The sequence below is a fragment of the Berghia stephanieae genome, chromosome 5 (genome assembly GCF_034508935.2).
Source record: "Berghia stephanieae isolate SIO BIC M18660-M18661 chromosome 5, UCSD_Bste_1.3, whole genome shotgun sequence".
NCBI lineage: Eukaryota > Metazoa > Mollusca > Gastropoda > Nudibranchia > Aeolidiidae > Berghia > Berghia stephanieae.
This window is the reverse complement of record NC_088364.1, coordinates 136,872-148,423: the sequence shown is the minus strand read 5'-3', so window position 1 is coordinate 148,423 and position 11,552 is coordinate 136,872.

Below are 11,552 nucleotides of genomic sequence, written 5' to 3'. Positions count from 1 at the left end.
GCTGATTTCTGTAAGATGCCTTTTTTTTTTTAAAATCAACATGTAGGTAGTAGGAAAGTTTTTCGCCAGCCTATCGCAGACCTACCTATTTGCATATAATAATTAATAATCGTAATTGTTTGGAGATTGTTATTGCAGTCTATATTTTCTATACATATTTCGTAACAGTTGGATTTCTGGGCAAGCGCCATGCAGAATATATATATATCATTCACTCTTCTCCATATTACGTTGGTTTGAGAGTATTTCCATTACAACAATGAGACCATAACATTTTGGGATATTAGACATGTAAATAAATGTATGTCGGTTTGGATACTAAAAGTTGAGTTAATGGTCAAAAATAAGACCTGAAAAGAAAAATCTCACATTTCTGGAAATTCATTTAATTGAGCTTTTATATAGTGCAATATCCACTAAACGTGCTCAACGGGCTTTACAAAGGGTTCCTGTCCAACAGCAGCAGTTAACATATTGGACTATAATATATGACATCTGTGAAGCGATATTACATTTTTTTTCAAATAGAGACAACGCTGTTAAAGGCCAGGTACTCATTTTACACTTGAGTGAAATGAGTGATTGTGAGTAAAAAACCTTTTCCAAGGAATCAACTATGCGCCGCTCAGAGCCAGTTACGAAGTGCCCGAATTCGCGTCAAAATATGGGACGAAGCCGTTTCGTATATGCTATTTAAAAAAATTAATTACGACGCTGTTTATTGATGAATATGACTGAAAGTTGGCATACAGTTAGAAAAAAGGTCATATTAGATTATGTCAAGCGACAAAACTCGTGCGATTACCAAAAGACCATCAAAAATAGATTTTTAATCTTTGGAGTAAAATATTTCTAAAACTACCGGGCATGGAGGTTTTGTCGCTGACAAGGTAATACATGAACATTTCTTCTTTTTGGTTGTAAAATTTCATATGAATATGACGAGTACTTTTCCCGTATTTTACAAAACACCATCCTAATTTGCTCTTCAAGTTTCAATCTTTTAATCCACTTATTACACAAGATACAACCAAAGGTCGAAAAAAAATGCCGAAAAAGCGTCCCATATTTTCGTGTTTTTTCCTCTTTGCGGGTCATCCAAATAAATGACACCTTTGAAACTGCATAACTTGTTTATTAATGAATGGATTTTCAAAATTCAAAAACATTTTTACTCAGTGGAGATAGGGCTTTGATTTTAGACAAAAATTTTCCTCAAAAAGAGAAAAAAACATTTTTCATAGTCATTGCTCCAAATATGTTTGCCAAATTATTTTCCGTTAGTTCTATTTATTTTTCCAGCTTGTTTGTTTTAGTTTCGGTGGCTGTGGCTTGGTTTACTAGACTTGATTCTAAACATTATTTAACGGACAATGTTCCTTTTATCTGCACTTGCATTTTATGATGGGTGGGGTTTGCTCTTGTCTGTGTTTATTTTTTCCGTGTTGCACATAAAAGAATAGCTTATTTTAATCTTATTTCTTTTGATTAATTTGTGGAGCTTGTGGTTCTTTGGGAAGTATGTCCAGGAACTGTTGTCCAATATTTGTGCAGCGGGTGGTTGGATGGGAGCATCACCCTTGAATCATATACCTTTGATGTTCGCATGGGTGTACGATCCGATAGTGATGTCGTTTCTTCTTCTCTTTACTAGCCTATCCTGCTTCTTTGGTTTGTGATTGTGTTTTTGACAGGGGATATTTTTTTTTCTGTAAATCTTCTGCCTGTTTGTTCTTGGTTATTTATAATTTAGCTTATGATATCTTTAGGTTATGATTTTGATTTACATTTGTACTATTTTTGTTAGATTGCTTGTTTTTTTGTTTCAGCGGTCTCTCATATAACCTCAATTGTGTTGGAAGAGACCTAAAGCAACAAACAAACAAAAAAAAAATAATATACCATTTCTATTTTTTTTGCGTTCTTTTCTTGTGTATTGAGGTTTATTTGAGAGGGGCGCGTCGGTATATTCAAATGGTGCGTTGTATCCGCTTTTTGTGAGTGTTTTTTTTTTTTTTTTTTGTAGTGAACGGCTGCAACGTTGAATATCTCTCTATTTTTCGAAAGTTAGCTCACACGCAGTGCTACGACATTTGGTATATGTTCAATGATGGAACGAGGGTGGTTGTTATTTTTATTATTGTAGCTAATGATGTTATTTGCTTTCCTGAACGGTTGGGATGAATTGGATTTGATGTCGAATCTGACGTTGAGGAAGTCGACTGTTTTTGTTTTGTTTGCGTTTATCTTGATTTTCAAATTGTTTTTATGAAACATTTTGCAGATTCGCTCTTGGCCGTTTATTGCTTATAATGAGTCCATCATCTCTATAGAGGCCAAGGTACGTGTGTGCATTGCAGTTGTGAAAGGATTTACAGTCCGATAGTTTGCATGTTTCAGGTCCATCGAATGAACTCATTGTAACGTCGAAATCATATTGCAGCTTCGTCCACGACGTGTTGTCATAGTATAGTGTGCTGTGCTTGGTGTATTTGATGATTTGTTTTTCCTCTACTGCAATGTTGGTATATGTTGATTCGAATTCCAATACTTTGTTTAGTAAATCTGGGATGATGGAGGGGTAAAAATCGAAAATGTCGAAAGTGATGAAGGTGCAGTTTTCTTTGTTTTGGATATTTTTAAACCAATCAACGATTTCAGTGGTGTTTTTCCACTGATTGAATTCAGTTTCTTCTTTGACGTTTTTATTTATATTTTCCAATATGTTTAGCTGGTCTTTCCAATTTCAGTTTTGTATGGATTGATTAGTCTACATTTATTTTTGAAGTCCAGCTTGTGATCTTTTAATGTGATGAATGCTTCTCTTTTTGATACTATATCGATTCGAACGCTAAGGTCAAGTCTGTTTGCTATATTTTTATCTTCTTTTGTGATCTCTTTGGTTCTGTGTGTTCTGTCTTTTTTATAGTCTTTGTTGATGTGTTTGTGTGTCATTCTCTCATATTTGTCAGGGGTAATTTTATGATAGTTGTTGGATTGTCGGCTGGTATCAAAAATTGTTAACTTTGTTAATTTTCTTCACCTCACTAGTCAGTCGATTTTGGAAGTTGTTATTTTTGTTTTTGAACTGTACATTTTGAATGAGGTCTGAAAGTCCATCTCTAATTTTTTTAAATTCAGGTATTGGAGGGTCTGATGTTATAGAGTTAAAGCCGTACCTGTTCTTGTCGGTGGGTTCTAAATTTGGTTCTAAATTTGGGTTGAAGCGTAGTAGATTTGTGACAAATGTTTATATTGTCATGATCGCTTTGTTACAATATGTTGTCAATGAAAATATTCTTTCATCTGAATTGTCTTTGATACATGCAGTCTTTCATGCAAGAGGTTTCTCATTTATAGCTTTTAACAGACAATAACAAATGCTTGATACCCTTTACTGCATAGTACTTTCTACAAGAACTAATCGACCCAGCTACCAAATAAATTCTTTGTGGAAAGTGGGGCCAGTAAATAATTTACAGACCTATTCTTACCTCTTAATGCTTTTTAGAAAGCGATTTTCTTAATTTGATTGCGCTCTAAAACAAGAAGCTTTTCTCTGATAATATTCAATGGTTTTTTTTGTCTAATCTAGAAAGGAGAAAAGTACTCGAAAAAGAAACCACAAGTTTCCTTGAATCATCTTTCTTCAATTGACGGAATCACTTGTACGTGAGTAAAAATTATTTCCTTCTTGACATTTAGAAATTTACTTAGTTTATCTCTCAGGTGAACAAAATAGATGTGCTGGAGAAAAAAAAGTATCAGATGTAAATATATCCTTATCCCTATTGTTTTGATTGTTTTGTGGGTTTTTAAAATAAATCGTACAAGAAAATGTATATTCTTCTTTCGTTTTCACATTTACATATATTTTGCATAGTTTTAAAGATAGAATTGCATTACATTTCGTATAGCCGTTGTTTGATACAGGCAATGATTCAGGAAGCTACAAAACTCCAACCATTTTTTTCACCTGATTTACAATTTGCATGATATCCCAGTCCCACGTTCCCACACCCAACCAGACACATTCTTTAAAAAGAGAGAGAGAGAGAGAGTGTGTGTGTGTGTGTGTGTGTGTGTGTGAGAGAGAGAGAGAGAGAGTCTATTTTTGAATTTATACTTGATCGGGAATTTTCGATTAAACTTTACTCAGGTGATAGAATGAAGTATTTAAAACGACAAATGTAAAATCGCATTTATTTTTTATCATTAGATTCACTTTTTGGCGATTAGATCAACTGGACATAATGCCAATTGGAGAATGTGCGTCACTAACTATTGAACAATGTAATGCTAAATATTTGAAACTAACCATGTCACGTCATTTCTTTTCGTATTTTTACTCACTTTTAGTCCAAAGCGTTTATTTTAGACAGCTTAGTATTTTCAATCTTAATTTAATGTTGCTGATATATAATATATGAAAAAATAAATTTCATAGGCAGTGTCGAAAATGCAATTAAAATATTACTTTTTTGCTTTTGACATCTTGTCCCCTGATGAAGACGAAATGCTCTTTGCCTAAAATTATACAAGAATGAGAGAATTGTTGAAGTAGACTTCTGTCATTTCCAATTGTTACAATCTCCTAGATTCCTCACAGGCTTGTGAGTGACAGGATTTCATATTTGCCTGAAATGCCTCGATACGTTCTCCGCACTTCTTGCCTCCCACAAGTTTGCCAAGAATTACTTTTCATTTTTCCTAATCTACGTCAGTCCAGTAACATTCTTATCAAATTATCGATCTTTTTGGTTGCAAAATGTATTGAGAAAACAGTTTTTCATACCTGTTTTCTAGCCTCAATCAACGTCCACTTGTTGTGCCCTCGCATTGATTTTCTTGACTAATTTATTGTATTGTGATTCTCACTCGTGTATTGAAAAATAGCATTTTGTTTGAAAACTCCTGTCGTTACTTTCCCCTCACAATGTCATGATTTCTCTCTCAGTTCCTTATTATCTCGTGGAATACTCCTGTCACCATAATCATTGCCTTTTTCACCCTGGGTCAGAGTATAGACCACACTAAAACAGTTTCCATCCTTCTCTATCCTGAGATAATTTTTTTTTTATATCTCGTTCCATGTCTTATCACTTCTCCGTATATCAGCTTCTTTAATTCTTCTCCATGTTCCTCGTGGCCTTCCCCTTGATCTTCTAACCTGAGGGTTCCAGTCCAATACTTTCTTTTTTATAGTGGAGTCATTCTTTCCAAGGGTGTGTCCAATCCACCTCCATCGTCTTCTTCCTATTTCCATTCTTACTGGTTTCTGCTGTGTTCTTTTCCATACTTCTTCATTTTTAATTTTATCCATCCATTTTATTCTGAGTAGCTTACGCATGCACCTGTTAACGAAAATCTGCACCCTCCTTATACATGCCTGTGATGCATTCCAAGTTTCACATCCATACAACAGGACAGTCTTCACGTTTGAGTTGAAAATCGGAGGGAGAAATCTTTAGTTCCCCAAACTCTGTTCAAGGATGTGAATGCAACCTGTGCCTTTCCTATCCGTGCTTTCACCTCTGCTTCCGTGCCTCCATTCTTGTCAATTATACTCCCGATATAGTAGAAAGGATCTATATATTCCAAGTTCCTGATACATTTCTTTGATCTGCTCCCTTTGACGCATACCTATCCTTAAGACCTTTGACTTTGCAGGGTGAATTCTTAGGCCAATTGATTCCGAGAGGCTGTTTATAATTGTGGTTTTTGCTTGCATCTGGTCCTGGGTGTGGGACAAAAGAGCCAGATCATCTTCAAAATCCAGATCGTCCAACTGTCTCCAGGGGGTCCACTGTATCCCATTTCTTCACCCTTTGGAGGTTTCCTTCATTAGCCAATCAATGGCAAGGATGAACAGGAATAGTGAGAGCAAGCATCCCTGCTTGACACCAATCTTAATTTCAAAGCTGTCAGTAAGCTAATCTTTATGTACAACCCTGCAACGTGATCCTTCATACATTTGCTTAATGAGGTTTACTATCTTTTCAGGGAGTCCATAATGTAGAATTGTCCACAATGTTGCTGTGTCAACATTGTCAAAAGTCTTCTCGCAATCCATAAATGTTGACAATAAGAGGAGAGTTCCATTCTATAGACTGTTCCACTATGACTCGCAGAGAGGCAATCTGGTCGATGGTTGAACTGTTTTCCACAAAACCTGCCTGTTCGTCCCGCAGTTTAGCATCTGTTGCATTCTTGATTCTCTCTAGAATAATATGGTTGAAAACCTTTCCTGGGTGAGAGAGGAGTGATTTCTCGATAATTATTACATTTACTGAGGTCCCCTTTCTTTGGAAGCTTGATAAGATGTCCTTCCTTCCTTCCAATCCTTTGGGAATTCTCCAGTTAGTACCAATAAATACATCATCAACAACCCTGGCTCCTTTTTTCTTCTCATGGATCTAGATTTTCTACAGTAAGAATTCCATATTATCCTTTACAGTGGCAAAGAATTTATTTAAAATTTAACACAGAATGTCTAGTTGGTTTTCATAGATGGGAACTAACAGCTATTTAGCTGTTTACTGTTATAACAAAATTCAGGCCCTGCTTCGAAAACCAAATTTTACCTCATTTTAAATCCTGATAATGTAAGAGAGTGCTATTACGAAGACATCATTACCATTATCACCACCCCATTCATTTCAATTTCCTCTCTCCTCCTACACAGACATCACAATCACAATTACCATAATCTCCAACACCAGGACTACCAATGCATCATAACAATCACAAAAATTACAATTACTATTCTAATTCAATCAAGTCACCATGTCAATCCATGGCAATCACAACCAATACAACAATCATCACATCATTATCACAGCCAACGTTATACTTACAACATCCAGCACAACCCAACATCGTCACTTCTATACCACAATAACACATAATTATCAACACAATTACAAATCCAACAAACATCAACATATTATCTATTAATACCATAAAACCACCACCATCGCTGTCACCACGAACACTGCCATCACCATGTAACATGTATTGAAATATATTGGAATTGTTCGGCTGTGTTTAATTATGTTAGGGTTCTTTCTAGCGGTACGCATCTTGTTGTGCATGTTTTGCATGAGAATGTGAATGTTGACTGCGTGAACATATTAGCACTTTTTGTTGCTTAGAAACATCGCAAGAAGTTGTTTGTGTATTAAGTTAGTTACTGAAATAATTACAGAAATTATTTATTAAAATTGTAATTCGTATTGTGATTAAAATTTGGGATCAAGACGTCGGAATCGTTGGCGAGATACGGTAAGGAGGAAGAAGTGATGGAATTATCGGCGGAGGAGAGGAATGCATACATACGAGAAGGATTAACCGAAGAAAGACAAATCGAAATGGAAAAGTTGAAGATTGAACTTGAACACGCAAAGATAGAAGCAGAGAAAGAGAAAAATAGAATGCAGCATGAATTGGAAATGGATATAGTTTCCTCCTCTTCTTTATCTGTCAACATGATAGCACAACCAATATCTAAACGACCACAAATTCCATCATTCGCAGACGGCAAAGATGATCTAGATAGTTGGTTACTTCGTTTTGAGCGGTTCGCGAAACTAGTCAATGGCATATGTCGTCCTGGCCCAGGTCGTGCGTTGGACTGTTACAGCCGATTATCAACGGCAGACGCACTAGGTTACGATACCGTCAAGGAAGCGCTACAGATGAGATATAATTTGACAGAGGACGGCTACCGAGAGAAGTTTCGCCAAGGCATACCAGGGTACGGAGAAAATGCATTTATCACATGACTGAAAACGTATCTGGAGAGATGGGTCGACCTAGCAAAGATTGAAAAAGATTACGACGGTTTGAGAGACCTGTTCATCAAAGAGCAGTTTATGGATGTCTGTCCCAAGGATCTAGCTACACATCTTAGAGAAAAGAAAACTAAAACCCTAGACAATGTAGCTGAAGAATCGGAATCGTTCCTTATAGCTAGAAGGAGGCAGTCGTATGAAAAGACAAACAAACTAGAGGTCGAGAAGACGGAAAGAAGAAGAGTGAAGCCGGACATAGTTACATCCTCACATTGGTGGATTACGCCACTCGTTATCCAGAAGGGGTGCCTCAATAAAATTTACACGGAAACTGTAGCTGAGGCATTGGTTGATATATATAGCAGGATCGGAATTCCTGAGGAGATACTTACTGATCAGGGAGCCCAGTTTGTTTCTGACTATATGAAAGACATTTGTCGTTTACTCGGAATACGGAAATCAACAACAACACCGTATCATCCAATGTGCAACGGACTAACGGAAAATTCAATGGGACTTTGAAGATTTTAAAACGTTTGTGCATTAAACAACCGAAGCAGTGGCATCGTTACATTAATCCACTACTCTTTGCTTATCGAGAAGTGCCACAGGAATCGACGAAGTTTGCACCATTTGAGCTTATGTATGGGCGAAGCGTCAGAGGGCCAATAAATATTCTTCGTAATCTCTGGACAGGTGAAATGTCGGAGCCTGACGTAAAGTCCAGTTATCAGTACGTACTCCAGTTGAGAGAGCGGTTAAACTGTTGCCTTAAATACATACACATATATTAACAATAATTTTCCGTAATAGAAGGCTCTCTCCCTTAATCTATCTCCATTAAAATCAAGCTCATTTTTCCCCCGATCAGTTTCATGTTTCTATCTGAAAACCATAATTTTCAATTACGACCTATAACTTTACTTTTCAAAGTGAATACTAAGCTGCTAAATAAAAGCCTTGGACTTTAAAAAAAGAACAGAGTACTTGACACGGAAATTATGGGCTCAACACTCATCTTCAAATATAAAGAGAAATTAAATGGCAATATTTTACAGATAATTCAGATTGGCTGGAGAAAAGGTCACTTTATGTCCCGTTTGTACAAAGAACGACAGAAGGTCAACAATATTGAACTTTCCACTATAATTTACACATACTTAAATGTGACCCGTTGTCTCGAAATGATACTATGTTAGAAAGAATGGAATCCTGAAAAGTGAGTTTATTTTTTAAAATACATTATTCTCCATAATAATGAGAAGAGATTATCCCCACGTTTCATATGTGGGACTCTAAACTCAATTTTCATCACCTGGTCCATCCTTACATAATACCACATTGAGACGGTGTGTCGCAAATATTATTGTTTTTAGCCTGGCGATTTTCATATTAAAGTATTCTGTTCTTCCCTGAAGTGTTTTATGACTGTTACAAATGACTTTACTATAAAATTTATGATTCATGTACAATTATGATTCATGTACAATTGTATACAACATGGAGTGCTTTATTAATGGGAATCGCATATTATTTGACTAGAGTAAGAGACCAATCAGATGAAACGTAGCTGGTTCATGAGAGATATCAGAGCAAATTGAATGCTGGAACACCTTTTTGTTACAGAAAGATCCTGATGCTGCTATAAAACTGCAGATCAATCAATGAACGGCTTCCAAGCCCACCATCTGATAATCACTGATGACCAGAGAGCGTGTAGCGGAGTTTCAATCCCACCTGGGAATGACACTTCTTATCGCAAAATCAATGATTTGTATTTCTACAATCATTTCTTAGCTAGACACCTTCTAGCTCCTCTGCTAACTTACCTAGACACCTAGCTTTTTAGCCAACTTCGCTCGACACTTCTTGCGCTTTAGGCAATTGGGCTAGACACCTTCTAGCATCTTAGATAACGTAACTAGACACCTTCTAGCTGGGCACCTTGTACTAGATACCTTCTAGCTGGGCACCTTGTCGTTCTTTTGCAAACTTGGTGTTACATCTTGCTCTTATTTAAGTTTTCTATTAGCACTTTTCCCAATTCGTAAGGGGTCTACTATTCTCAGTGCTCTCAGTAGAAAAAAGTTCAGGCACATCTGTCAAAAGTAAAATCTGCTGATTGCACCTCAACCGATTTTTAATTGAACTGTGACTATACAGTCTCTGTCTGCAGTGCATGTAATTCTTTTCAGATTTAACTGTGCGCAACAGTTAATTCATTTTGCTAATTACAAATGAGCACCAGACCCTACTACATATATCCCTGTATCTTTTGTAAATTGGTCTGACCATCAAGAACTTATCCACATTTCCTGGACCAAAAGTTGTGATGGTATTTACAGCTGAATGTATTGTAGCAGAAATGCTATAACTCTCGCTGTAAACTCGAAAAAAGAATGATACGTGTCTGATTCGGTCTCTTCTAATCAAAGTTCTTTGGGTGGTATATTGTGGATAGAAATACAACTATATAGAGTGGGGAATGCAATTGTTGTATGGGAGTGAATCAATTAGTATTGTACATATTATACTTGGATTTAGGTTTATTGTTAGGTTTTGCTTAGGCTTATCTATTGGAAATTAGGTTAGGATTAATTGGTCATGATTACTTAGAATTGTAGGGTTATGGTTACCTATAACTGCAGGGCTTGCGGGTAAGGGTTAGGGCGCTATCAGAGTTGAAGGAACCTCCAGTTGGTGATCTTGTTAGTCGTGGCATTATCATTGGTCGAGCACAGTTCCGCTATGTCGTCATGACTTTAAAATTGAAACCCTCGGAAATTGTCATCAGGCCGGAATAATAATAATAATAATAATAATAATAATAATAATAATAATAATAATAATAATAATAATAATAATAATAATATATAATAATAATAATAATAATAATAATAATAATAATAATAATAATAATAATAATAATAATAATAATAATAATAATAATAATTTCTTTAACGTCATTGGTCGCGCGCATTTAAGCTTCGTAACGAAGAAACTGTTTTAAACAACGATTCCCTCAGACAGAGCTCGGACACTTCAGTGCTAAACAGTTTTTATACTCCTGGCCTGCCGGATTTGATTTCCGGCATTTTAGTTCTTGAACGTTGTTTTGTCGGTTCGAATGGTGGCAGTGTCGTAGGGGGATAGCAGTATACAAATTTGTAGGACGCATTTCCGCTATGAAGAGAATAATTTTAAAAATAAAGTCCTCGGACAAAGTCGCCAAACCCTATCCGTCGGTCCCAATGGTATTTTATACAACGAGGAGACCCATCGTTGAGGGCACCAGATAGGAAGGGGGAGGTCAAATCTTTAACGTATTTGGTCGCGCGCATTTCCGCTACGTAACAAAGGAACTGTTTTAGACTATGATTCCCTCGGACAGAGCTCGGACACTTTAATGCTTAACTATTTTTATACTCGTGGCATGCCGGATTTGATTTCCGGCAGTATACTTGAACGTTGTTTTGTCGGTTCGAATGATGGCAGTGTCGTAGGGGGATAGCAGTTTACATTTGTAGGACGCATTTCCGCTACGGAGAGGATAATTTTAACAATAAAGTCCTCGGACAAAGTCGCTAGTCCCGATCCGTCAGTCCCAATGGGATTTTATACATCGAAGGTACCCATCGTTGAGGGCACCAAATAGGAGGGGGAAGGTCAATTCTTTAACGTATTTGGTCGCGCGCATTTACGCTACGTAACGAAGGAACTCTTTTAAAAAGCGATTCTTGGGGACAGAACACCGACACT